We start from the raw sequence: 27,191 nt of genomic DNA, 5'->3' as shown, positions 1-27,191 counted from the left end.
GCAGCTGTGTCGGGTGGGAGAATCATGGCGACTCCTGACTGAGCTTCTTTCTCCCAGCATTTTGTTCTGTTTACTCTGCCTACCTAATTTTCTGTCCTATCAGGCCAAGCAGTTTTCTTTATTAGTTAACCAATGAAAGCAACAGATAAGATACAAGACCCACCTCCATCAGGAACTAAGGAGGCTCATGGAAATCATAAGCCACTGGAGGTCTCTCCCACTCCCCAAGGTTCTAAGAGCAGGAAACAGCTGCTATGGCTGAGGAGCTGTAGTTGTCTGCCAGCTGTGCCGAGAACTCAGTGGTTTAGACTCAGACATTGTCGCCCACATTGGGGTGTGGTTTTCAGTGATGATGCTATTATCAGAGTCACCCAGCTCCTGTATGTCACTCTCATAAACTCACTGGTTCACCCAACCCAGACCTGGCTGGTGTTCTTTCTTGGTCTGTCGTTGCCCTCTCTAACAGGGGTAAATAGACATTTTATGTATGCCAGAAAAGGTATTACAGCATTATGGTTAGACCTAGTTATGGTATAATTAACAAAACTCATGTACATGAATGGCTCATCTAAGGCCTGCTTTTCAGTAGTACACACTGATCTTATTATGAAGTAAAATGGTCCGACTTCTTTATGTGACTGGATCTCGTGAGCCTACTGACTAAAACATCACATCATTTTAGTCTTTTAGATTATCTAATTAAGCCTGAAAAGCAAAACTTTTCACTAAATGTAAAGCATTTAAGAAAGCCCTTAAATCTCTTAATTCAGTCCTCAACATGTAAAATATTCTATTTTGTGGCCACACAGAGCTTTGCCAAAACTGCTGGTGGACAAATTTTATGTGCAAGGGAAATATCTATAAGCTAAGCTTAAGTCTTCATCTCCACCAGCTAAAAGCTGTTATGGTAGGCAGTAGAGTGGGGACAAAAGGACAAGGACACTCACATCCTTGGGTCTGTAGACATGACAGAGGCTGTGGATTAACGTTGCAAATGGAACTAAGGTTTGAATCTGCTAAGTTCAAGATGGGAGACTGTTCTGAGTCTTTGAACAGCCTCTGTGTAGTCTCAGGAGTCCTTAGACAAGAAAGGGGGCTGGAGAGATAGCTCAGTGGTTAAGAGCACTAGCTGCTCTACCAGAGAGCCAGGGTTCAATTCCCAGCACCCATGTGGTGGCTCACGACCTCTGTAATTCCACTTCCAGGGGATCTAACACCTTTCCCTGACTGCTACAGGTACTGTACCCATGTGCATACCCATGAAATAAAAATAAATTTTTTAATGGGAGAGGAAGGCAAAGAGGAAGATCAGAGAGGTGGTGTGGGTGAACTTAGCCCCCATTGCTCTTTTGGGGTTCCAGGGAAAGGTGACAAGTTGGAGGAAATAGGTGACATCTCAAAAGAGGAAGATGACGAGATAATGGAACCTCAAGCAAAGAAGTATCCTCACTCAGAGATCCGTGTCAGACTTTGTTGTGTACAGCTCTGAGGAGACAGTTTTGTATTATTTTGTGAGTCACTAAATTTATGGTAACTTGTGACTAATGCTCATAGAAAACTAATACAGCTATACTGGCTTCCAGTCAATAGCCACAGCCACCATATTGCTTTGTATGTGCTCTCTCTCTCTCTCTCTCTCTCTCTCTCTCTCTCTCTCTCTCTCTCTCTGTGTGTGTGTGTGTGTGTGTGTGTGTGTGTGACTGAAGTATTTTGCTTAGTTTTAGGCATTAATCTATATTTTTCTGATAGGCATTCAAAAATTTTGACTCCCAACCCATGTCATTTTCTATTTTGTTTTGTGATAGTTGAGCACCCCATCACTCCAGATGCTAATTGTTTTGTGATAGTTGAGCTCCCCATCACACCAGATACTAATTAAAGGCATGCTTCCTTTATTGACCATTAGTCAAAATCGTGGTTTGTGGAGTAAATGAGAACAGTTTCTTCAAAGGGCGAGGAAGCATAGCAGTTTTTGGCAAGGCACCATGGGAGCAGCATCTAAAGCCTTTGCCATGAATGACTGCTGCCACTTTTCACCAAACATGTCTCTCTTGTTTCTAAAATAACCATCAAAACATAAAACTTAGAAGCCTTCAAAAGGATCCAACTTTCAAGATTCACAGGGGCAGTCTGTCTGAACACCGTCATGAACTTGAGTTTTTCTAAAGTCGATCCAGGTTTCCTGTTAACTTCAGGGCAGTATGTCTGTAAGGTTGCCAGAATTGGTAGCTCACCCTGGCATGGTCTCCGAGCTAGCAAGACTGGACATTCAAAACCCAGTCTTGTTGCTCTGGAAGTATGGGGTCCACATGTGGCAATGCACTCACATCAGTGTGTAGAATACACACGTCCAGTACTTCTATCTTTCCTTCCTGCTAACCCATTGACTCATCTGTATTTCTTTCTCCCTTCTTGGCTCCTTTAAATCTTTAGTGGGTATTATTACTATTAAAGATTGGCCAGCAAAGCAAATATCTTAGATTTTGCACATGGGTGTTTGGGCTTGTGAAGATCAAGGCGATTTACCCCTTTTATGACCTGGATTGATTTCCTCCTGTTAGCTCAGGAAAAAGGAAGAAACACAACCTCTCTGCCAGCTGAATTCAATGTGACCTGTTTTTCTGGTTTCAAATAGCACAGAGTCCCCTCCCTCTGCCTCCAACCTCCTCACGGCTTCATCTTCAGATATAATTGGACAACTTATACAAGCAGATGCTTATGAACATATGGCCTTCAGCTACGTATTTAGCATCCTTTTATTTCTGAGATTACAGTTTTGAGTAAGAGCAGCCTTTGTGTGTTCACAGCACTTTGAATGAGGAAATTTAGAGGCCTCCTTGTCAGGACTAAACATTTCTTTTAAATGTTTTACTTGGCTGGGAGTGGTGACACTCAGCTGAGGTCCCAGTACTGTTTGGGCTGAGGATTGGGAATTCAGTGCCAGCCTGGGATACATAGTGAGACACTGTCTAGAAGGAAGGAGGGAGAAGGAAAGGAGAAAGAAGGGGAGGAATGAGGGTTCCCATTAGCTCTGTATCTAATGAGAAGATTGAGCCAATGTCCTGAATGCTGGCATGTTCACAGGCCACATTGCTACCTGTCCCTGAGAATCCCATTTTTCTTTGAAGCTACCATGATGTCACTGCACGCTTCCTACTCCCACAGCCATTGTGTTCCAAGTTCAAAATTTCTCTGACAACTCATCGCTGTAAAATCATAGGTCTTCTCTTGATTTAGCAATATCTGTTGGTTTTCATGTCACCAGTATCTGTTGGATTTAGTTCTCAGGGGTGGTACTCCTGAGCAGGGCTCAGAAATGGGAGGCTGGCATAGCATATCAGCTGACAGCTGTCAGCTGGTCCTTTGCTGCTGACGCGTTATCTCTACAAGAGCATCGCTGGCATGCTGACACTCGTTAGAAGTCGAGAGTCTTGACTGACTGGATCAGATGATGTGTTTTAGACAGAATTCCAGTGATCTGTGTTCGTATTAAAGGGCTTGAAAAGCACCAAGCTTGACTCTGAGCCCTATTATGGCGTCTGTGTCGTCACCATATCACCTTTCCCAATGACTAGCTTTGAGATGATTCTTGCTTAGACATTATTGAATAACAGGCTAAATCTGGATATTATAAGCAGTACTACTTTTTTGTTATTTTTTGTGAAAAAGTATATGTCAGTATACCTTTCTTGTAAGGATTAATTTGTTTAGACAATTGTTCAAACAAGTTGGCAGAATGTGTGTGCTTAGTATCTCCTAAAATATATTTTTCTTTCTTTTTGAGAAGATCATTGTTTTGTGTGTGTGTGTGTGTGTGTGTGTGTGTGTGTGTGTGTGTGTGTGTGTATTCTGGTATATACTCTATATGTTATATACCAGAGAGGTAGAAAGTAATGAGTACCTGAGACATGGGGGACATGATCCTCTGCATATACTATCTAAGTTCCCTGGTCATGCTTCTTTCTTTACAAATAGAATTATGTCCAAATACTATCTTACAGATCAGCAACAGGATGAAAATGTGTGCTTTTTGTTAGAATGACCACACCTTACCCTAGAAGTGGCCTCGTCACAGAATCGTTCTCCCTTACCTCTTTTTTTTGGGGGGGGTGTTCTCTGTGTAACAGCCCTTGTTGTCCTGAACTCACTCTGTAGACCAGGCTGGTTTCGAATTCAAGAGATCCTCCTGCCTCTGCCTCCTGAGTTTTGGAATTAAAGGCATATACCAACCCACCTGGCTCTCCCTGACCTCATAAATGTATTTGCCACCAAAAATTAAAGGTGCTAATAGGTTTTGGGAAATGGTGTGTCTCTCGTGTGTGTCAGTGAAATCCACAACAGTTTCCATGGCAGGATATGAGCAAATACTGTTTGGTAAGTAATGTTTAGTTTTTTTAAGTATAAGACTTTTGAGGGCCCCTCTGAAAATACTTAGTGTACTTTTGTGAACATGTAAGACAGAGTTCAAAGCCAAGGGGAGTAGTATAGAGCATATCATCAGCTAAAAAAGAAAGCCGTAGCATCGGTGGTAGCCGAGAGTCTTCAGATCATGGAGCCAGCCTAACACTGTGAAAGGCGGGTGGAAAGGGAGGAGGAGTGGGCAGAGTCACAGTCAGCTGCTGCCAATGATTTCCCACAAAATAAAGCTATATAGAGCTGAAATTCTGGGGCTTGGTCTCCAGTAAAAGCTCAACTTCTCAGTTGATCACCAATGTACTGCAGATGGAGAATCTTGGCTTGTTGTGTGTGCTGAGCTAACTAACAAATTGTAGGAAGGATATCTCAGAGGCATCTCCATAGATACTGCAGTAGTCCACCGGAATCATTTCTTGTGCTTGAGGTGAATAACGTGGTGTTTTGATAAAACTCCAGTTTAGTCCAGTTATTTTCTCCATATTACCTTCAGTATGTTCAAAGCGAGAATTCCTGAAATCTAGAATATCCAGAGATTTCACATGCCGCACCCCCAGACCAAAAGCTGTTAGTATACTTAAAGGAGGTTCGAAGTCAGATATTTCTTTCTCATTTTATCTTTTTTTGTTGTTCTTGTTCTTGTTGTTCATTTTTACCACTTACAAGCTGTATGGATCATAGGGAAAACCGTTTCAAGGTTAAGTGTTCTCATTTGTATAATGGGAATAATAATAATCCAAATTTTGGGAGTTAATGAAAACAGCAAGCTTAGCACAGGACTTAAGTCATAAAAAGCACCCAGTGACCTTCCACGAAAGAAGTGTAAGCAATGTTCAGGCAAGATTCATGTTTTCTCAAGTTCCACATAAAACTTTTGAGATTATCATGGATACTTTGAATCACCTAGAAATCTGATTACAACTCTTTAACGTCTTCCCTTGTGAGTTATGTGTAACCTGTAACAAAATTTGATCTTTTTTTTAAATTTTTTTTTCGCTTCTGAAAAATAGATATTTGCTTGGCCTGGTTAGTTTCCCTCGTCAAACTGTGGCCATAAAGATGTCCATTTGGGCCAATTAGTTTAGCACCAAGATAAATTATTTTCTTTGTCAGGATCTTGGACAGTGCCCAGGAATCCCACCACGTTCCTGCAGGTGTGTGGGCAGAGCTGGCAGCACTACAATCCAAGCCAGGAAAGCTGTCTACAGAGTGTGTCCCTGCCCAAGGGTCCGTGATGCCCTCGTTGTGCCCAGTGCAAGACTTGGACCAGAGCTCTTTAAAGACATGCCTTTGCCAGCCATCTGGAGTCCATACGCCAGCAGATAAAAATTCAGCTACTTTCTCTAAATGCATTAGAAATGCAAATGCATGTTGTGCTAAGGAGTATAATAAGAGCAAGAATGTACATCAGTTTTCCCACTGGAATCTCATTTTGGATTTAGGGCAAATCTATCAGATAAAAATGCAGAGCCTGATAATGTTCTTGCAATGGAAATATTCAGACTGTTCATGCAGTTATTTTGATGGAACTCTCTCTGCTCTGGGATTATAATGAAGTCAGGTGATTTGCTGATATCTTGATGTATGTTCTCCACCTCAGAGGCTGTGTGCCCCCTGCCTTCAGCGAGGCATCTTGGGATCCCTTCTATTAGTTTCCTTTTTACTTAGAGGGTAAAGAGACTTCAGGAATCTCCTTTCCCACAGTATAGATTTCTAAGACATAAAAATTGATGCTCCATTCAAAGGAGGATGGGATTTTTGTTCCCTTTGGAAGTATATCTGGTATTAAAATATTCTAGAAATGATTTCCTATCCATAGTTTTCATATTTGATTCATATCACAAATCTTTTGAGACAGACAAATCAAATTTATTTGAAAGAAGGGCATACCTTTCTTTCAAACATGATGAAAGCATGTTTGAAATGGTACTTTTGGTTACTGTGAGTCACAAAGCTATACAGTATATTTAGATTCTTTATTTAAATCTTTGGACATTTGATATATTTTGATAATATACATATCCCACTCCTCATTACAACTCCTCCTGAATGCTCCCATGTACTCCTCCTATCTTCATGTCCTCTTTCAAAGAATAACCCACTGAATCTATTAAGTATTGCCTATGTGCACTTAGATATTGGGCTACCCACTGGAGCAGGGTTAATGTACAGAGCCCATGCCCATAACGAAACTGGTTCCCCCCATGTATAAGCCATCAACTATCAACAACTCCTCTGCTGTAGGGGTGGGAGCTCTTGTACCTCCCATGCTGGAATGCTGACTAGATGTGAGAGATTTTTTTAAAAAAATAATTGTAGCCAATTCTAGATTATTTTAACTAAAACAACATAATCCGCACTTTTTAAGTAGGAGAGCGAGCGCCTTGTGGCTAGAATGGTGTGTGGCTTGTGCTTTGGACTGCCCATGGAATGGGTGAGGCCTGCGACAGCATTCATCTTATCAGGATGAAGGTATGAAATGGCTGCTCCAAAGAACTTGGGCTAGATGTGACCCTCTGCCTTAAAGTCTGTGGCCCAGTCTTGCTTTCCAGACTAAAATGATCTTACTGACCTTGAATCTGGTACCTGGGCGACCTGGTTTGTATGTCTGAGCACAGGCTTTCTAACTGGGACAATTCTAATCCATGGCACCTTAGGATTTTGAGTGGGAGCCCATCACATATTTTGTGAATTCTCCATAACGCATTTTCTCATAGTTAGACTGAAGTTGTGTCTTCCGGATAAGATGACTGTGGATCTGACATTGTGTCCTTCTGAGTGTCACATGGGGGCACTAGATGTTCTTGTGCTTGTTTGCTACTGATGTTGACCTGGATCTCTTCAACAAGGTGGTCCCCTTGTCCCTGGCTGTTGGATGATCTCTAGTTCAGCATTCCTCAAGCATTTTCATCCTGGGACACCTTTACACTCTTTAAAAATCCTTCAGAGCACTACTGAGCTTCCTCCTCCTCCTGATACAGATATGGTCTGTGTCAGATAGGGAAATTGAGACCTCAAAAAACAAAGCAAAACAAAAACCCGCTCATTCAGAACTAGGAAGATGGTAAATTGCTTGCCTCAGAGCATGAGGACCAGAGCTCATATCTCCAGCACCTGAGTACAATGCTGGGCTTGGTGGCAGGCATCTGTAACCTCAGCATTGAGGAAATTAGAGTGTACAGGGAGAATGGAGACAGACAGGGCCCTGAAGCTTGCTAAGTAGCCAGACTAACTGAACCAGTCAGCTCTAGGTTCTGTGAGTGACCCTGTTTCAGAAAACAAAGTACAGAGTGATTGAGAAAAACATCTGGCCTCTGCCTGCATAAATGGACCTGCACACCCATGTGCAATACTCATGGCTACATACACACATGCATTACACATGCAAAACAATCATTTTAAAGTAAGAACACTATGTCAATTGCATGTTGATAGAGATAGCATATTTTTTGTTAAAATTGTGTTTTCCAAAATTAGTAATGAGTTGAGAATTGTTATTTTTTACATTTACAGTACTTAATAGCTACTCTAATAGAAGACGGCTGCTTTGTGTTTGGGCCTTTGTCATATTACATGCTGTCTAGTCTCTGGGAAGTTCTAGTCACTCCAGAAGCTTGATAAGGGCAGATGCTATGAAATATTAAAGCTTTGGACTCCCTGCTCGAAGCATCTTAGGAACTCCCCGGGGTCCCTGGACCACTCTTTGAGAACTGCTGCTCTAGGCACAAAGTAGAGACACTAAAAGAGGGGGTATTAAATATTCCAGGAGATCATAAATAATTTCTCTACTCATACTTCTCTGTTAAACAATCTTTAATAATCCTGAGAAGGATAATGGGGCAGTAGGAGCCTATTTTATGAACAGGGTGTTCTAAGGTAAAAGCTCTGCTTATTTAAATTTCATGGGTGTGAAATCATTAATAAGCAGAATTAATGTTGCCGATATTATTATAATGGTCATAAAATGTGCAGTCTTACTGTGATGGTGCACTTTATGTTCTCAGTGACTTCACTGTATATGCTAAGTAGGTAGATGCAAGGTCTTGGAATTGCTTGAGAGGGTCTCCTACAGGGATAAGTATGTGGTAAAATAGTTTCTCGACTTACCTCTCTCAAAGAGTTTGGGAGTTTCTAAGTCAGCTACCCAAATGCCCAGTTCCAACGCTTTATAGGTACCGCATTTTATCATCCTCAAGGAATTCCATGTAAGAAGCAAATTATCTGATAGTGTATTTTGTATTACTCTTCAAATTCTCAAGTAAACAACCTCGAAGAGACATAGCATCAGGAAGTACAACTAATACATTATAGCTGGTCTGTTTTCAGTTTTTCTCATTGTGGAGATGGTCCCTTCAGACACTTGGAGGTGTGGTGAGGGTGACATGTGGCTGTCCCTGGTGGCATTTCAGAGAGTGTCTTTAGATGCATTGTTCTATGTCAGCATTGATGAATGGAACACACAACCATCTCTATTTTGGCTTATCCAGTAATAATCTTAAATGAATACATTCCCATTTTGCTTGATTCTCTCTTGGGAAAGTATGAAATTATTTTTAGTTGAATAGCTTATGGAAAAATTGGTGCATTTGGGCAAATGCATTTAATGTGCAGATTGAATAAACACGATTCTAGTTGAGTGCACAACAAAAATACCAGTGATCTGGAATTTGTATTTCTTGCTATTTCTCTCTGTTTCTCCATTGTCTAGATGTATTAGCTCCTACAGAGTCTCCTAGGGCTCCCTTGCTAGAACCTGGATGATCCAGACACTGGGATCTAGATTGACTCACATCTTCTTACTTTACTGTTGCTAATATTTCTCTTCCCCATTATTAAAAGTCACACTTATTGTGGCTTATGTGCTTGCTTGTATTTGCTGTAATTAGGGTTGAACCCAGGGCCTTAAGCTTGCCAAGCTAGCACTGAACACATGTCCAGTCCCATTTCCATTTAAGTCAATTGTATTGTGTTAATGTCCCATTTCCATTTAAGTCAATTGTATTGTGTTAATGTCATTTGCATTGCATTAAGTTCTGTACATTTACCATTTGTGTGTGATGCCATGTGATTACATGTACCTGTGGAGGCTAGAGCACAGCTCCTGGTGTCATTCCTGAGGATAAGATCTCCCACCCTGCAGCCCAGTACTGTGGGCTAGGCTGGCTTGCCCGCCAATGAGGGCTAGGCTGGCTGCCCACCAATGAGAGCTTGGCTGGCTGCCCACCAATGAGGGCTTGGCTGGCTTGCCCGCCAATGAGAGCTTGGCTGGCTGCCCACCAATGAGGGCTAGGCTGGCTTTCTGCCAGTGAGAGTTAGGCTGGTCCAGTGAGCCCCAGGCCTGCCTCCCTCTGCCTTTCTCGGTGTACAGAGGGTTTGGTAAGGATTCTGGGGATTGAACCGGGGAGCTTGTGTTTGCAGGACAGGCATTTAACTGACTGAGCCATATCCCTAGCCCCCAGCATTTTACCTTTTCCAGTAGCATTTTAATGGTGAGCTATTACACCATGTTAACTGATTTTTGTTTATCTTTGAAGTAGACTCTTAAAATAGTTTAAATAGAAGGCATAATATTTATAAAACAAATGGTTACCCTTTTATTTCCTTAAGAAACTTTCATCCTACCCATCAGGCAGTTGCAGGCATCTACCCTGCCTCAGGGGCTTACTGATATATATAATCGAGCAAAAAAAAAAAAGCTATGCAGTATATATAGTAAGGCTCATGATATTAGCACAAGACTTTAAGGTCAAGTCCAGCCATTCCAGTAGCAGCTGAGTGGCATAAGAGCAGGCCTCGGCACTGCCAGCTATAAAATGGAATCTTGTGAATAGGTAAAAGATAAAAATACATCAATATCTACAGTGTCCCCTGTTTCCTTACTCCTGTCCTCAACCCTGTCATCTCATCCCGTACCGTGTAGCATCTGATCTGGTTGGGGTGACTCAGCTAGCTCGATTTCATCATGAAGAACCAGAATGACTGTCTTCCCTAATCCCTATGGATGGTTCATCCTTCGGTGTGTCCCCCTCTTCCTCACTATTTAAAAGTTGTTCTGGAAATCTCATCTCACCATGTACATATGCTTATCCACTCTCCAGCCCCCAGTTTAAATGTCAGCTCGCTCTTCCTTGAACGACAGGCAGAAACAAGATCCTACATGTTATTCTCACTTGTCTTAGCACCACCAGGGCCACTGCACATGGTTTTACCTGGTGTGTACTGCAGAACATCAGTGATCAAGTAGATGATGTGAATGTATTCCCTGGAGTGGTACAGCTAGCCAATGTTGGAACCCTGCTCTCTCCCCCCGAGAACAGTTGTTGGTGTACATATAGTATGTCTAATTAAAATATACAAAATGTATGTGTACTATATATTGAAGATATATACATATGTTTAAGAAGTTTTATCTAGTCCATTGGCTTCAAGTTTCATGTAAATCTCTATGATTTGATCCTACTAATACACAAATACTGATTTGTTGCCTGTGTGCCAGCAAATAAATATATGCTAATAAATGTGTGAAAACAGACATTTCATATGGATTTGATGACTTTTGTATGTTAAGAACTGAAAGACCTTTGCAAGTTCAAATGGTGATAATAACTATTTTTATGGTAATGGTAAAATAGGAAAATGATGATTTAAAAAGGGCCTAGATTCTAGTGCAGAATAAAACTTCTAAGTGTCTTTAAAATAGCACAAGACTCTCCAGGAAGGTATGGTAGTAAATGATGAATTCAAACACTTGCCCCAGTGTGCATGTGAATTATAGAAAATGCATTATTTTATTTAGTAAAAAAATGATGTATTGAAGTAAGTGATGTTGGAAAGAACTCCTTGTGAAAAAGGGTAGATTCCTACATAAGTAAATAAGTTATAAAAAATTAAAATGTATGGAACATTAAATAATGAAATAATGTATTGGAGAATAATTTTCTAATCTTGGAATATGAAATTTCTTTATAATTATGACACAGAAACTAAATGCCAAGAGAATAAAACTGCCAATTAGCAAATAAGCAGATTCATTGAATAGTCAATTTTCAAAAAGAAAAAGAAATACAAATGGACAATAACTATTTTTAAAAGTGTTCAACATCCCCAGTGATCAGAGAAATGCAAATTAAATGTACTTTGAGATACCACCTCACTCCAATCAGAATAGCTATCATCAACAAATTTGACAAGTGTTGGAGAGGATGTGGAGAGAAAGGAACACTTACTCACTGTTTGTGGGAGTGCAAATTAATACAGCCATTATGAAAATCTGTTTCTATATATCTCAAAAAAATATATCTAGAAGTACCACATGACCACACAGTTTAACTTCTGGGCATATACTCAGACATCTCCACACTCCATCACAGAGATCCTTGTACCCACCATGTTTACTGCTAGTTTATTCACTATCTCAAAGAATTGGAATCAACCTCATTCATCAGCAGGTGAATGGATAATGGGAATATATATCAACACTAACCAGCACTACAGCAAAATCGAGTGTAAAACTGCAGGTAAAATGAATGGATTCAGAATGTATAATATATGTTTATGTGTAAACAAATGTACATGTGGTTGCAGTATAACATGAAGAAAAGAGAACAAGAAAGGCAAATACAAGGGGAAGGCTGAATGCAGGTTATGGACATGAGTTATGAAAGGATAAAAGACTGTTTTCCTAGTTCTAATTCTGTCATGGCATTTTTTTTAGGTTTTGGTAGTGGATACATAAAATATATTCAATATTGAAAGTGTAAAATTTAATGAAAAGTTTCACATCTCCCACTCCAAATGCCTACTCTAACTATATAGACATTCATTGAGTTATAGTCACTTTGGGTCCAGTTAATTTTAGTATGTGATGTTTTTATTTGTGAGTTTTTATATTAAAATATATTTTGTGACATAAACCCATAAAATATAAGCCCTACAGAATTGTGTATATAGATGCACAATTTCTTTATTATCTCAATAAAATAAAAGATATAAAATGAGACATACCAAGTTAAGAAAATATTTTCATTTCTTTTAATTAATATACTTTTTAATATATAAAATATAATACTTCATATATATTTCCATAACTAAATAGAAAATTAGAACAATCCAACAGAAAAAAAAATATAGGCAAGGAAAATCACCAAGTTCATGAAGAACTACCACAAATGACTAATAGTGGTTTGACCTTGCTAAATTTTGTTGATACAGGGCTTCTCTGTACCTTTGGAGCCTGTCCTGAAACTCACTCTGTAGCCCAGGCTGGCCTGGAACTCAGCAGAATCCACCAGCCTCTGCTTCCCGAATGCTGGAATTAAAGGAGTGTGCACCACCACCACCCGGCTAACCTTGCTAATTATTTAATCAGTAGAACTTTTCATATTTTTATGTGTCACATTTTATAAAACAACAAGTATTTATAAGACTTGGGAATATACAGTGTCAGATAACACTTGGAGAAAAACAGGATTATGTAGGAGGAAGGCCGATGCTTGGTTCCCGCCCTCTTAGCCCCAAAATAATCACATAGATGTAGTGAGGGGTGGTGGGCTGCGGCCCCGGCTCCCAGCTAGCTTTACACCCGAAATAATTACACAGAAACTGTATTCTTTTAAACACTGCCTGGACCATTAGTTCCAGCCTCTTATTGGCTAATTCTCACATCTTGGTTAACCCATTTTTAATAATGTGTGTAGCACCACGAGCTAGCTTACCAGGGAAGATCTTTACCTGTGTCTGTGTCGGGTGGGAGAATCATGACAACTCCCTGAATCTGTTTCTTTCTCCCAGCATTCTGTTATGTTTACTCCGCCTACCTAATTTTCTGTCCTATCAAAGGCCAAGCAGTTTCTTTATTAATTAACCAATGAAAGCATCAAATAGACAGATGACCCTCCTCCATCACACAGAAGCTGAATTAATTAAAACACCGCTTGGTCCATTAGCTCTAGCTTCTTATTGACTAACTATTACGTATTAATTTAATCCATTTTTTTTATTAATCTGTGTATCGTCATGTGGCTGTGGCTTACCGGATAAAGTTTTGGTGTTTGTCTCCAGCAGGGCTACATGGCTTCTCTCTGACTCTGCCACCTCTCTCCCTGCATTCAGTTTAGTTTTCCCGGCCTAGCTCTGTTCCCCTATAGCTCTGCTGTAGGCCCAAAGCAGTTTCTTTATTCACTAATGGTAATCACAGCACACAGAGGGGAATTCCACATCAGGATTACTTATATATTGCTGCTAAAATAGCATCGTTTTAAGGAAATATCTTCATTTAAAAATAATGAAAATTTTTGTTAAACTCCTTCCTTTTCCATGGGGCCACTTTGTGTTGGATTCACTGTTACAAATGGCTGACTGCCACAGGTAAGTGTTTCTCCTGGAATACTGAATAGTGGGTTAGTTCTTTCTTGACTTACTGATTCCTAAAGGATCATATGTAGAGCGCTGTTGTGGTTGTTGCTGACATGGTGATTTTAAAAAGCCCTTTCCCATATGGAATACAAAATTACAGAAGACAAGTGGGGAATTAATAAGAATAACTAAATATAAATTAGAGATGGTATCTTACAAAACACAATGGAGTCCTTCTGTTAGTGTAGGCCAGGGATTGCTGCAGGTTTCCACTAGAGTGGACTATGATGACCAGCGGGGGGCACCATCACAAAGTGATTACAGGTCACGCAGCTCTCACACATTGAAACTGACACAGTGTGCAAAGCAATAAGGTTCCCTGTGCTTAAATAATCAAACATGAGTGGAGTTTTAGAAAGCAAAAGACTATGAAGATGTCACATATTAGAATTAGAAAGCACATGGACATTAAAGTGCAGTGCATTGAAATTTACAAGCCCGTAAATGAGTCGAGTAGCAGGTTCAATACAGTAGAATCAGAAAGAAATGAACCGGAGGATGAAAATGTGAAGAGGCAACGCACGAGAATTACAGACGAAAGGGCTGCAGGAAGGGTGTAGTGAAATTTACGTGACTGATAGAGTCCGAGAAGAGTGTTTGAAGAAGGAAGGGATAGAAATGTCTCGAATTGATGGTAGCTAACATTATATAAATTTTAGAGATGCGCAGGTGCCAAGCGGAAAACATAAATAAAAGAAAAATAGAACTGTTAATCATATTAAACTTCAGACAAGCAAAGTCATCTATGTTCTTAAAAGAACCCAGAGAGAAAAACAAGAAATGATTTTCAGGGGAGTACCAAAGCAGCTGCTGACCTATAGCGGCAGAGCGGGGCAGCTCCAGCGCATGGGCAGAAGCCTCCCACCTGCCATCCACAGAGAGTAAGCCCGGCACACACCGAGGCCCTCGTGCACAATCACTAAGACAGGCAGAAGTCTGAAAGCCGGAGAGTACCAACTCTCTTCAGGGGTACAGAACTGTCAGAACAAATGCTTCCTTTGCTGGCAAGAGTATACACTGGTGTGTAGTCTGTGTGAACTAGCCCTGGCATCTGTAGCACAGCTCCACAGTTCAGCTTCAGAATGGATTCCTTGGAAGGATATGTGCGTGAGTATACCAGAAGATATACACAGAATGCTTTAATGGCCCCCAGAACAACATGAGGGCTTCATAATGTAAATAAAATGTTGGGATAGCCACTGGTTAACCTTGACTGTTAAGTCATTAGATTGAAAGGCACACATCTAGGTATGCCAGGACATTTCCAGAGAGCACTGAGGATTAACTCAGAGAAGGTGAAGCTACCTGGATGTTTACAGCACCATACAGTATGTGTGGAACCCAATATGTATGGAATGATAAGGAAGAGGAAAAAGCCTGAGGGGACATAGTCAGATTGCTGTCTGTCTCTGTGTCTCTCTGTGTGTGTGTGTGTCTGTCTATTTATCTATTATCTATATTTCCCTCTGTTTTTCCCTCCCTCCCCCTTGTTCCTCTTCCCTCCCTCTTTCTCTCTCCTTTTCTCTCTCTTTTCCTCTCCAATCCTTCACGGCCACTGTCATAGTAGCTGAGCTTCTTCACTGCTTACCTTACTGCCGCGACTGAAAGCCTAGACACCATAGCCCCAAATCAATCCCTCCTCATGGGTTGTTTTCTGATTTGTCATCGTGATGGGAAAGCTAGTGAAGAAAGCTGATCCTAGGGACATGGGGGCATTGATGTGACCCTTCCTGATGAGGAGGTCCAGAGACTTTGGGGACTAATCTGTGGTAGGAATTTGGGAATTTGGAGCTGTGTGTCAGGAAACCACTGCAATGCATAGCAGAGCTTAATGACTGGCTTTGTCGAGGCTCCAAACCAGAGTGCTGATGGGAATACTGGCAGGAATAACTGTACTCACAGAGCTTCAGATGGAAGCCAGGCTTCTGTCAGGAGTTGGGTTTGAGGCCATGCATGCTACATTCTTGTAAATAATTTGCTTATTTTTATCTAAGTCCCAAGACTGCTGAAGCTCTTGTTAGTGATAGACTAACTCAGCTGGTAGAGGAGAAACTGAGGCAGCTACTATGTAGGGTATTGTATAGGTTCTGCAAGGTACGGGTAGCCAGATTTGTAGTGAGAATTTGGAGCAAAAGGCAGAGCAGAAAATTTGAAAACTGTGACGTTTTGCCAGAAAAGTAGCACCCATCAAGTTGACGCGGGGAAAGGTACAGCTGCTGGAGATACTAAAGACGTTACTAAGAAGCCGAATCCTTTGCACCGGCTCTGTCAGAAATTGGTCAGATTCCACCAGCTGCAGGCTCAAGAATGTGAGTAAACTTATTTGAGAGACACCCTTGAGAGGAGAGACTCTCTAAGGCACCTTGCTTTCACAGGACTGTCTAAATACTCGCTTCTCCAGGTTTTATTCTTCTATGCTCATCCGCTCCCCACTCAGAAGCCAAAGCAGCTGTAATCTAAGAGCTTGCCAACTGCTCAGGCTGGCAGTAGACCTTAGTGTTGTCCACATGGCGCTAGTTTTCAGGAATGCAGAATGCAAAATGCGTGAGGACATGGAGGTTCCACAGCCAAGGGATGCATGCCGGAATTGTGACAGGCAGTCTCTGGAAAGGTGGTGGCTCGAGTTGTGATGGTGAATCCAAGGCTGCAGAGGAGACCCAGGTAAGACGGAGATGCCAGTGGTGTGCCATGTCTGCCCCAGAGGACTTCAGCCCAAGGACCAGGTCCTGTGGCTGTAGGCAGCAGGAACAAGGGAAGGACTATGTAAGGACTACGCAGGCCCTCTGGAGCTCACCTCACATCTTTGTGTACCCCGAGTACTGGATATGGAGCTATAAGATTCGGTGTTTTTCCAGTGGGGTTTCTGTCTTGCTTTGGTACCATTCTTCCTTTCTTTAATCACACATCCCCCATTGGCATTTTTAATCTTACTATGGATGGACAATCTGGGAACAGGCAGGGCTTCAAACAAAAGATTGCTTCCAACTCCGTGGTTTCCATACAGTATGTACTTCCCATCAGTAGCTATTCGTCGGGTGAGGTTTGCAAGCTTATTTAAGTAGTGAGAGTAAATACCGGGGTACACCTCTGTCACAGTTACTCAGTTCTGCTGTTGCCCTTCTGGATGGCAAGAGACGACAGTGGTAGATGACACAGACCGTGACTGATTTCCACCCATGTGGTGCGCAGAAGCGTGAGGACAGACGTGACCTGCAGGCTGTGGTTTGCTGACCCCCAGCCTAGGCTAATTTCTGCCTGCTGCCTCTGTGTTCTGAACATATGGGTAGATGCACTGACAGCCCTGGAAAATGTAAATGAGGAAAGACGCTTACTTCTGAGATGTTCTCCTTCCCGCCTTTGAAACTTGGCTTCAACTCCACCGAAATAACACCCGTCAGCACTATTAGCTTGCGGGTGTATGCCATATCTGTTTCTCCTTGCTTATTAATGAGAGAAAAATTAGTTTTCTAGTGGGATGACTTAGCATCACTGTTTACAGATAAAATTTGATGCAAATCAGTAGGCATGCCCTGGGCTTTCTTGTTGTTTGTGGCATTCAGTCGGGGCGTGCACAAATACTCTTGAGGGATTGAGGGGTGGAATACCAATGGGGAGGGCTCCAGAGTCTATGGGGTTAATGTTTTCTTTTTGATTCTGGATACTGGTTTCTTGGGGGGAAGTTATCAGCTAGGTATGCATTAAGATTCAGTAAGCAAACACTGGCTGAGCAAGAACAGTCAGTATGTAGAGTTGGGATCAAGTCAGGAAGGAAGGGAAGACCGGCTGGGTGGCTGGAGGGTATTCACGGTGCTGAGCTCAGGGAGATTCTGGGCTGGGTGGACCTGATGAAGAGTGAGCTGAAGATTCATTTGAGCTTGGCACTGGGGCTGGGTTAGAATCCTTTGAGCAAACCAAGATGTAAATGGTAGACAAGCCATGAGAAAGTCCAAGAATCAAGAGCAAGAAGCAGATGGGGGTGTGGTTCTGGGGGAGAAGCAGAGGCACACTTAGGGTAGAGGGCAAGACCCGCCGTGCTCCTTATCTGTCCTTAGTGGAGGTGTGTAACAGAAGCATCAAAGTTGAGAAGCCAGATAGGAACAACACAACAAAGCTGGACAGGAGTCAAATGTCCAGGGAAATTTCCCCTAATCCAACAGCTCCCCCCCCCCCCCAGCCTCTGCCTGACCTGACCCCATTTGATCCCTTTACTATTTCCTTGTGCTCAGTCTCTCAGCATTGGCTCTGTGGGAAAAGGATATTCTCAGGCCAGCAGAGTCTTTTCTTCCATTACTCACAGGGAGGGAACTGCATGTAAAAACCCCCATTTCCCTGTTCCTAGACCACAGAGGCCATCTCTGTGAACACCTCCACTGCTTCTCTGATATTGTCCCTAGAGATCCATGATGCTGGGTCTGTGAAACTTTGCTGGGCCTTTCAGATAAACGACTCCTGAAAATCTTCTCAGAGACATTCTCTAGAGAGCTTCATCCAAGACACTTATCTTTTTCAAAAGTTGGACATAATTTCTGGTTATTGTAAGAGATCTTCTGGAGGAAGGCTTATAGTTTTTAGTTTTGTCTCTAGAGGTTTTATTGGTGTGCCATTTGCCCTGGGATACCTACCTAACACTATCTCAGTAATCAATAAGCAAAGTGAGTTTTAAAATTAATTTAAAATTTTATCTTATTACTTTATGGGTATTTTTCCTGTGTGTGTGTCTATACACCACATGTGTGCATGGAGTCCACAGAGGCCAGAAGAGGGCATCTGATCCCTTGGAGCTGGAGTTACAGATGGTTGTGAGCTACCATGTTGGTACTGAGAACTGAACCCAAGTCTTCTGCAAGAGCAGCCAGTGCTCTTTAACTGCAGTGCCACCAGCCTCCACAACATGATTTTGACCAAGCTTGTGTGCCAACACTTTCTCCCCGGGATGACACAGCACAGGGCATCCCACCTGCCAAAATGAGGCTCCAGACACCTGGAGGGCAGCCTGTTGATCTTGTTCTGCCCATGGTGGATACTGAATCTCAACCCGAAGATGCTCACCAGTGAAGTTTGAAGACTCCGGACAGAGTGAAGATAACAAGAATTTTCTGAGAACAAATGCAAAAGAGAAATTTGCCAGAGGGTTGGAGGCAGTTCCCTACGAACTCTTCCAGGAAAAAAAAAAGGCTTGCACGATGTTAGACTGGTTCTGACAGCAGGTAGAGGGTTGTTAAGGGCTGAGTAATCACCCCTGCCCTCACCTGATCAGTCAGCTCCAAGGAGCTCCTCAGTACTGGAACTAATCTGGACTTCTCCAACCTGAGAGGGTGGTCTGAGTTCTCTGACAACTTTGTTTTCTAAGTCAGTACCTAGATTGACTTCGGTAGATCCTGGGATGGGTTGTTACAAGTTCAGCCGGCAAGGCTGTGATAACCAGGTTTTCTCCAACACCCATCTGTATGTTGCGGTGAGAATGTTTATTCCATGAAATTTAAATCAGTAGATTTGAATAAAGCATAATGCGAGTGAGTCTTAGCCAATCAAAGAGGAAGAATCCAGCCACAGACTTCTGTTGGATTTGAGTGCAGGACTCACCCTTCCCTGAGTCTCCAGCCTGTTGCTTGCTGCATGCCCCATGCTCCGTCCTGTAGACTTCTGGACCTTAGCTTCTATAGCTGTGACAATGGGAGGTCATCCTGAAACTCTCTCTTCACCACCCTCTACTCTGCCCTCTCTCTCTCTCTCTCTCTCTCTCTCTCTCTCTCTCTCTCTCTCTCTCTCTCCTCCTCCTCCTCCCCTTCTCTTCTACCATCTGCCTATCTGTCATTGATTTATAAAATATGTAATATACACTTCACTCCTGTTTACCCTTTGAGAATATAAAAATGAAACCATCTCCAGATTTCATAGCAGTGAAATCTGTCCTCTCCCTTAACCCCTATGAGCCGATCACCATTTCACCAAGCCACAAAAAGTCAAATACCAGCCTTATGACAGAGAGTTCTAGATTCAGTCAGAAATGTGTGCCTTAATTGATGTGTACGATAGGGAGAATTTTCCAGAGCGCTGTACTGACACTCCGGGCAGCAGGTTCCCCTGTGTGCTCCTTTCTGATCCCTGCTCATCGTGTATGTTAAGGTTTCACATGGCTGAACCGAGAATGTCCTGCACCAACAAGTCACTTCTGGCAGCTTCCTTCCGCCTCCAGCTGGTGAGTTAGCAGAGGAGCTGCCAGCGGGAGACATGTTTTCCAGGAAACAAGTGGGAAAGAGAGAGTATGGACCCGGCGTTTTGTCAAAGGGGAACTCCTAGATTGTTCACAAGGCTCTCTCTATGCCAATCAGCAAGTTGTCAGATATACTTCATGTATGTAAAAGAAACGGTTAATGAGTAAACACAGCCAGAGTGAAATATGAGGGGGAAGCCTTAGTCTGTAGTCTGTAACAATGTAGACAGTTAAACTTTGTGTAAGTATTAGTTATAATCCTGTGTCCAGACCAATGTTTATTGGTTTGTTTGTTTGCCACCCGCAGTGTGGTTTGGTTGGGGCAGCAGCATCTCCATCACCTCAGGCAGCTCAGAGATGCATGAATCCAAATTTTACCAAGTCCCAGGTGACTTTCTGCATACCTGTGTCCCCTTCCATTCCCCAGTGGGGTTCTGTTTAGAGGCAGAGCTTCAGGAGGTGGAGGGGTCGTGAGACGGGAGCCCTCTTGATACCCATACCTTTGTAAATAGAGACATAAGATAGACACAAGGTAACTTACTTTCTGTCTCTCTGCTCCCTGTCATGTGAGAACATGAGGGATAGCGCTGTTTACAATGACAGCTATCCTCACCGGACACCAGACTGCCATCACCTTAGTCTTAGACTTCCTGGGCTCCAGGGTTGTGACGGGTAATTTTTCTGTAGCTTGAACCTCATTTTTCCACAGTTCTCGGCTCTAAAAACCCAGAGGGACTGCGATGTCGATCCACACTTTCCTCCTCAAGCCATGAGTTATTGCACCTTAGAGCAGAAGAGTGCCCTTTGGTCATTTAGTTCAGACTCGAGTTTCAGGCTGCCAAGCCCCATGTTATAGATGAGACATCTAAGGCCCAGAGAACATAACCCAGCTGCTTAAAGTCTCAGAAGTAAGTGCCATGTGCCAGCAAATGGCACACAGCCATTGTGCCCACTCCTTCAGGGCCACTGAGAAATTTCCTGTGTTTCCCCTTGAGAGAGTGAGTGGCTATCCCAGCCCGTGCTCCTTTCTCTGAATCAGGTGGAGAAAAGACAAAATTTGCCCAGTTATTTTTACTTTTGCTCTCCAAAGCAAAAGGAAAAATTCAGAGAAATGTTATAGTTTTGCCAAGGGGAAACTCAGTTTGACACATAAAAATCAGACTCTAGACCTTAAGGGAGACTCGTTTCCAAAACGATCTTGCAGCCCTTCCCACCCCTTGCTCTCTTCCTCTCTTTCTCCCTCCCCTCCTTCCCATCCTTTCTGTGTGTTTAGGGAGAACGGAGCGCCCTCAGTGAACTCGATCAAATATAGAGATGTCACTTTGAATAAAACGGTAGAAGCTGCGGTCCTGTATGTGTATAAAAGGTACCATACTTCCTTCATTTAGCTCTCCATACTGAAGGGGTCATGAATATGCATTTTGGCTAAGAAAATCACTTCTTTTCACAGTCTCATGTGTGATGCTGTAGGCTAAGCTAATCAGCCTAGTTAATTTTAGCCCTAGTTTTAAGGGTTTATTTTAGCAAAGGTCAGGGTACTCACCTATAGCTCGTTATGTGGGGGAAGAAAGCATGGGAGAGATGCAAAACCTAGCAGCTGTCAGCACACCCCACTCCCAGTACTGGAAACAGACTGTGTTGACTGTGTGCTTCTGTGTGCAGTTGGTGAGACTTTGACGTGGTGCACTTGATTGCTGTTATGCCGTGTGGCAGGTCGCCTCCTGTGGGACTCGGGTGCTCCATAGAGCACCTTTCCCTGGGGTGAAGGGTGGGATTGACCATCTGCCAGAGATCTTTGTGTGGATACTCTGTAAAAGGAGGTGGAGAAAGCATCTCTAGGCTTGAGGGGTCCATATGGGCCTCTGGCGCAGGGCTGGCATGAGATGGAGTCACCGTTCCCCTCCCACCAATTCCAGTGCCGGACCTGGGCTTTCATATTCCCCTGCGGGGCGTGGGAACTGGCGATGGTGGGCACTGTGCTGGCCTGGGAGAACCAGATAAACACACCCAGTGCTAGAGCTAAGGGCTGTTGACCAGCAGGGGGAGCAGTCGAGACTAGACATTCTGTAGCCAGGCTGCCTAGAGAATTATCTACAATGTTGCTGGGAGTGCCCTAAAATCCTGTTGCGGTGACCACTGAGCACATGGAATGTAGTTGTGACTGATTTGTCACCTTCACAGTTATAATTTAAGTACTTACATTGGCTGGTAGGAACGTTCGAGAAGAAGTAGCACATTTGAGGAAGGGTGTTGGAAAGCAAAAGACCAGTGTAGAGAAGAACAGAGGGTTCAGTTCAGGTTACAGAGTCAGGGTCTCTGAAGGAAGTATCTACAGGGCGCTAGTAAGGTAAGGCAGGTCAATGTTAAAGCATATCCGCTCTGGCACCCCCCCACACATAACCCCCCCCCCCAATACACACACACTCATCTACCCGGGTACCTCTGCCTGGATCCTGGACCAACCAACAAAGGCCCTTTTCCCTATGTCTGTAAAGAAAAACTGTTGAATTCTTTATTAGGGGCCAGACTTGAAAAGCAGGTTGCTTGCTACCTAACGACAGAAAGGTCAAACTGAGATTTCTGTACTGAGTCCTGTGTGCAATCAGGGGGTATTGAAGAGCTGGTGTGTTCAGCAGGAATTGCAGCCCACTGTATAAGACCATCGAGGCCTAGTGGGGAGCTTTGCAGGGCGGGGTATCGGAAGGTATATGGAGCATGCACTTCTCCCTCAGCACGTGAGTGTGCTCATTTTACAGGGGGTACCCCCATTCTCCCATGAACTGTACATCAGTCTAAACTGTTCTTAGCAAATGTGCCGCCGCAGACGCCAGGCCTGCTAAATGCTATGGTCATTGGAAATTGCAGTCCCTTCCCGCAGGCCCAGAAAAGGGCTATTTGTCATGAAACACAGAGGCAGTAGCCATTTGGAGTGTGGAGTAACTGCCTCCCTGGGACTTCCACATGGACCCGTGGTGTCAGTAAAAGGCAGGCTCACCAAGAGAAAGAATGAGGCCTGGAATTCTTGCAGTGGGCCCTTCATTCTCTACAGCTTCTGAACCCTGTGAGTGGTTCTGATGGCTGCTATCAGGAACTGGGACACCCTGAGAATAGAGTCCTAGGCCCAGTTGATGACTCACCAAATAGCCTTGATGAACCATCTCCTGGGTCTCAGAAGCGGAGAGATGGTTTATAAAAACTGAAAAGGAAAAATAAGCCAACATTAGTGTGAAGTTTAGAAACTGATAACACTTTTAGTAAACCAGCAAGGCCTGGAAATTTTTTTCTTCAGGTTGTATAAGAGAAGCTGTGTGTTCTCACGGAGTGGGACACTGAGTGCCCCACTGGCTATGATGAGAATGAAGGATGAGCATTTGGGACACATCTTTAACTGTGATGGAGCCCACCAGACTGGTGACTTCTGTCTGGGAGATGTTCATTTCTAGCTGTGGTGCTCTTTCTTTCTGACGGTGCTTTTTTCCACTGGTAGTAACTCAGCCTACATCAGCCGGACATCTGCCCCTGAGAGACACCTGGGGAAACCCGTAGTCCTACTAGTGAGCGGAATCCTACTCTAGGGTAACTGTGCCTGAGGCGTTGAACTTGGTGGGCATGTGGGACTAGGGTATGAGGGTTAGTGAGGGATGTGCTCCGCAGCTCTCTCTTAGTCATGACTTTAAAGTGGTTTTAGCAGCAAAGATGAGAATTTGTTAGACAGAACTAGGGTTGAGGTTATTTACAGTCTAGTTTCATGTTCATGCTGCATGCATCTGTGTGATCTTTCTCTGGTTATCGGCCTGTCTGAGCCCTGGTGTTTCTTACCTGAACGATGGACAAAAGATATTCCTTTGGTCTAATGAAAAGATGCAGGGGTTGAAGGGGGAGTACTAATTGTGGGTGTGTTTCTAAAATTGCAGAGTGTTTGACTGAAAGACTTACTTCGGGCTGCCCACCATCCAATTCTGTGTCCCTGTTAACAAAGTAGCAACAGCCGCATTGTTTATATCATAGAGATGGGAAGCAATGGAGGCCACTGAGAGCCCAGTTTTAGCTCTTCTAGAGTAGTTCGTTTCTGTTCATGTTTTGTCTTTGACACACAAAGATCAGAAGATGTAGAGCTTGTGAAGGGTCACACGTCATTCATTAAAGTGATTCTGTGTAGCATAAGAAGAACTTTTAGTTGAGCGGTGGCTCTTGGGCATGGACTCTAGGCCAGCAGCATCCACATCAGCTTGGAACTTCTGAAAAATGCAAATTGTGAGGCTGGAGAAATGGCTCAGTGGGCGCTCTTGTTGGTCTTGCAGAATTCTAGAGTTTAGTTCCTAGCATCCATGTTGTGTGACCCACACAACTCCTGCTCCAAGGCGTTCAGAAGCTTCTAGCCACACACACACACACACACACACACACACACACACACGCACGCACACACACAGGTACACACTGGATAAATAAATGAGCACTAACTACCAAGTCAGCATTTTGGGGACATAGTGATGTGTGTTAACTAACAATTCCTATAGGTGACCCCAGTACCCCAGTACCCAGTCTTCTGGGAAGGGATTTATCTAGACCTTGACTGAAAGATCTGGAAAAGGCCACCCTTTCTCTACAGTATGGATTTGCAGCGCTGGTGTCGAAGCTCGGGCAGCCATTACTGGATCCCTTCATATGTATGCCCTGTTACCGCCCATCCAGCACCGGAGAAATCTGGAATGCCATTCCAGTTGCATCTGTTAGGAGGCTGACTTCAGGGTGTTAGGAAATTAAAGCGATTTATCACAGTCTGTTTTTCCCTTGGTGACAGGAGAAATGAGCCTTAGCAGAACAAGGCTTCAAATTGGGCTCACTACAGAAAACCACGCAGCTTGACAAACACAGTTGAAGCAGGCTGACATTTGTTTTGATTTTCTCTTTTGAAAACAATTCCATTTCTAAGCAGTACCAGGCGTGTGGTGTGCTCAGGAGCCGCTGCAGACGGAGCCCTCCTGTCTGTCCCATGGGTCACACACAGGAGACACTGCAGACGGAATCCTCCCGTCTGTCCCAAGAGCCACACATAGGAAATGCTGCAGACAAAACCCTCCCTTTCTGTCCCACAACCACCCACAGGAAACACTGCAGACGGAACCCTCCCATCTGTCCCACAGGTCACACACAGGAAACACTACAGACAGAACCCTCCCCTTCTGTCCTACAGGCCACACACAGGAGACACTGCAGACGGAACCCTCCCATCTGTCCCACAACCACAGTCAGGAGCCACTGCAGATGGAGCCCTCCCGTCTGTCCCATGGGCCACACACAGGAGCCACTGCAGACGGAGCCCTCCCATCTGTCCCATAAACCACACACCAGAGGAGATGCTGTAGACAGAGCCCTCCAGTCTGTTCCACGAGCCACACACAGGAAGCATAAATCTGGCCCTATCATCATTTTTTTCCTTTAGGCTCAAGGGCTGAGGAACTATGGCTCTTTGTGCACAGTGAGCACTGTTATGGGAAGAGGGAGATGGTAGTTTTTTTTTTGTGTGTGTGTGTGTGTGTGTGTATTTTTTTTTTTTGCAAGAGGAAAATGTCTGGGCAGTACAGATATGACCTGGTCAGGCTTATTGAACTTAGCCACACTCTTCATTTGAGTATTGGTTGTCTTCAAAGCAGTCATAACTGCAATGACGACCATGTAATCTATGAAGCCGATAATTTGACTAGTTAGCTTTTCACTGTAGATCCTATGTCTTCCCGAGCTGTTTGAAGAGAACTTAGAGGCCCTTGTTGAACAGGCAAATGGTGGGAGAGCATCAAGTGCCCTGGTGTCCCCGTGGAGGCCAGCAGGAAGAAAACCCATGGGACATCAGTCATTCCTTACTGTGCCTTTGAGTCAGTTCTGAAAATCCACACCCACTAATTATATTGAAAATAAAGAAATTTCACATTTGATATATGCTTGGGATTGTCTGATATATTTTTTCCTGATGTTGGGTATTAACAGGCAAATTCAAGATGTTTGCCCCACTGTCCAGCTCTGATAGCAGCTGGTGTTTATTGAGTAAAGAACCAAGACAGGGTGCATACTTTCTTGTTTCTGTTACACTGTTGATTGTTCATAATAACCCCACAGGCTGTTTCTAGATGAGAAACCCGAACTGCAAAAAGTTAAATTGGTACCCAGTGTTGTAGAGCCACTGTTAGTCTGGATAGATGTGTGGATTGTTTTGGTGCAGAAGCCAGCATCTAAACCAGTGTGTTTCAAGCTGTAAACTGAGAAGTCACTTCCCGTCAGTTACCAACAGCAGTTTGAAATACTGACTAGAGTGGCAAACACCTAAGTGTCTCATGGACTTTGGGTGGATAAACCTTTATTCCTGAAAACTCTTTGAGTCCTAGAGTTTAAGTGTGTAGGTGGCATAAATACACCCCTGCAAACTAGACAGTGATGTGAGCGTGCTTTACTATGTTCAAGCTTGAAAGCAAAGAATGGAAGAGGGGAGAGAAGAAGGGGAGTCCACACACTGGAAGGAGAGCATTGATCCCACACATTGTCCTCTCACCTCCACATGCACACGGCAGCATGTCAAAACTCTGCAAAAGATGAAGTGTGATTTTAAAATTTTAAGTCTTCTGCTGATAAGTCTACAGCTAATGTTCTCTTTCAGAGAATTCTGGAATCCACTCATAAAAATCCCATTTTATACAGGTATAGAAATTGGGCAGAAGTTCTGTTACATTTCTCTGTACACAGATGTTTCCATAAGCACCTTAGGATGGAGTCTGCAAGTTGCATGGCTCCTGTATCTGTATATTAATTTTACTGAGGAAGCCTGAGTTTTGTAAATGTAATCACCTTGCCCAGAGTTTCATACACAAGCAGGCAGGAGTCAAACCCCAGTCCTCTGACCTCGAGTGCCACACTTCCCCGATGCTCTGACCCTGAATGCTACACTTCCCCGATGCCCTGACCCCGAGTGCCACACTTCCCTGGTGCTCTGACCCTGAATGCCATGCTCCCCCAGCAGATAGAAAACAGTAGCACCATATTAAAAACACTACACTGTGTCGCAAGGAAGAACAATAATTCTCTTTGTAAGTCAGAATGATGCAAAGCCTCACCCGGCTTGCAGTAGAGTATCATTATGTAATTTCCTCCTCTCACA

The 27,191-nt window shown here is 43.4% G+C and overlaps 1 protein-coding gene across 1 annotated transcript in view; it reads left to right on the top strand.

Annotated features, from left to right (window-relative positions):
* The window catches only part of Nek11 (NIMA related kinase 11), a 203,760-nt gene that overhangs the window by 117,429 nt on the left and 59,140 nt on the right, over positions 1-27,191 (top strand). The window lies entirely within an intron of this gene.

This window comes from Alexandromys fortis, unplaced genomic scaffold, assembly GCF_014885135.2.
Source record: "Alexandromys fortis isolate MF-2015 unplaced genomic scaffold, M_Fortis_MF-2015_v1.1 scaffold_36, whole genome shotgun sequence".
Lineage (NCBI taxonomy): Eukaryota > Metazoa > Chordata > Mammalia > Rodentia > Cricetidae > Alexandromys > Alexandromys fortis.
Note: the sequence above shows the minus strand (reverse complement) of the source record. Positions and strands in the feature narration are given on the sequence as shown.